Source organism: Nanorana parkeri, unplaced genomic scaffold (assembly GCF_000935625.1).
Source record: "Nanorana parkeri isolate BGI_ZX_2015 unplaced genomic scaffold, ASM93562v1 scaffold2657, whole genome shotgun sequence".
In the NCBI taxonomy this organism is placed as follows: domain Eukaryota; kingdom Metazoa; phylum Chordata; class Amphibia; order Anura; family Dicroglossidae; genus Nanorana; species Nanorana parkeri.
Window position 1 is genome coordinate 10778 of NW_017308925.1, and position 2611 is coordinate 13388.

Below are 2611 nucleotides of genomic sequence, written 5' to 3' on the forward strand. Positions count from 1 at the left end.
TACGTAGCATAGTGTTCCCTGGACGTTGGCCGCGCCAACACTGACACCATAAAACAAACGTCGCTCATCGGTGTTTTCACTTCATCTTTTATTATATACATTCTGACAGTCTGACACATGAAGAATGCAAAAATATACCCCGCGCTTCCCCTTTACAAAAATAGTGATTATCAGCCCATCACACTGGTCGGTACAGCGATCGGATTCCTATTGCAGCGTGGTCAGAGAGTTTCGCAATCTAAGTTCTGTTTGTTCCCCGGTTCCATCGATGGCTCGCGGTGCATTGGGTTGGTCCCAGCGATCTGCAACACTGGAGACTATTCGATCCTGTGAATGACTGACTGAGAATTGGTCCGCCCAGGAGTAGCAGGTTATGTAACCAACTGGTGTGAATGTAAGCTGCTACATGAGGAAACACAATAAGGACTACATTGCATGCTTCTAGGAGGGCCTCATTATGCATACAATGACTTTCAGCTCACAAGTCGGAGCTCTGCCACGCCTCCCTATGATACAAGCCTCTCTATAGGCTCACACACACTTCCGGGAATGGGCGGGAGTAGAAGAGCTCTGCCACGCCTCCCTTCTATACAAGCCTCTCTCTAGGCTCACACACACTTCCGGGAATGGGCGGGAGTAGAAGAGCTCTGCCACGCCTCCCTTCTATACAAGCCTCTCTCTAGGCTCACACACACTTCCGGGAATGGGCGGGAGTAGAAGAGCTCTGCCACGCCTCCCTTCTATACAAGCCTCTCTCTAGGCTCACACACACTTCCGGGAATGGGCGGGAGTAGAAGAGCTCTGCCACGCCTCCCTTCTATACAAGCCTCTCTCTAGGCTCACACACACTTCCGGGAATGGGCGGGAGTAGAAGAGCTCTGCCACGCCTCCCTTCTATACAAGCCTCTCTCTAGGCTCACACACACTTCCGGGAATGGGCGGGAGTAGAAGAGCTCTGCCACGCCTCCCTTCTATACAAGCCTCTCTCTAGGCTCACACACACTTCCGGGAATGGGCGGGAGTAGAAGAGCTCTGCCATGCCTCCCTATAGGCTCACACATTGCAGGAATGGGCGGGAGTAGAAGAGCTCTGCCACGCCTCCCTATAGGCTCACACATTGCAGGAATGGGCGGGAGTAGAAGAGCTCTGCCACGCCTCCCTATAGGCTCACACATTCCAGGAATGGGTGGGAGTATAAGAGCTCTGCCACGCCTCCCTACAATACAAGCCTCTCTATAGGCTCACACACACTTCCGGGAATGGGCGGGAGTAGAAGAGCTCTGCCACGCCTCCCTTCTATACAAGCCTCTCTCTAGGCTCACACACACTTCCGGGAATGGGCGGGAGTAGAAGAGCTCTGCCATGCCTCCCTATAGGCTCACACATTGCAGGAATGGGCGGGAGTAGAAGAGCTCTGCCACGCCTCCCTATAGGCTCACACATTGCAGGAATGGGCGGGAGTAGAAGAGCTCTGCCACGCCTCCCTATAGGCTCACACATTGCAGGAATGGGCGGGAGTAGAAGGGCTCTGTCACGCCTCCCTATAGGCTCACACATTCCAGGAAGGGGTGGGAGCATAAGAGCTCTGCCACGCCTCCCTACAATACAAGCCTCTCTATAGGCTCACACATTGCAGGAAGGGGGGAGTAGAAGAGATCTGCCACGCCTCCCTATAGGCTCACACATTGCAGGAAGGGGTGGGAGCATAAGAGCTCTGCCACGCCTCTCTACAATGCGCACCTCTCTATAGGCCCACACATTGCAGATTTAGATCTGCACACCATTTGCTGGTCCTTTAAATAGCCGATGTCATTCTCTAATCATAGTATCTAAGAATTGTAATATTTAAGACTCTCCAGTCGTTCTCTGTTGGCTCTCATAGGTAATGAACGTCTTATAATCAAGTCTACTTCAAGCCTGTATGATAAGACCCGCCCACCCAGCTTCATGCACGAAGGCAATAAATTAAAATCAAACCAATCATCATCATCATCATCATCAGCGCAGAAATGTCACATTTTATAAAACAAAGCCGCCTGCGCACATTGGACGCACATACAGTATATACATCATGCCAATGCGATCCCTACAAACATGAGTGGTTTTTTTTAGAAGGTAACTGCCCACAGACCCCATTGGATAAAGTTGGACAGCTGACCTTATGTAGTGACGCCAATCATCACTCCAGCAGGCGATGCCAATAATATTTCTTAAGACTATAAAATATAATACAAAGGATAAAACACGGGACAAGGAAATGATATGTAACATTTTAGCACCTGTAACCTGGAAGAAGACAACCGGCAACATTGTAACCATGACGAATATCGCTGAACTCTAACCTTCCCAGTGCATCATGGGACACCGGCTTAAAGGGGAACTCCAGGCACAGCAAACATTCGCATCGGATAAGGTCTAGAATGTTTTTGGATGAAAACTCAATGATGAAATATGTTTTGGGTTTCTAGCAACTGTGCGAGAGCAGAGGGGAAGGCCGGGGGTCGGATAGAAGAGCAGAGGGGAAGTCCGGGGGTCGGATAGAAGAGCAGAGGGGAAGGCCGGGGGTCGGATAGAAGAGCGGAGGGGAAGTCCGGGGGTCGGATAGAAGAGC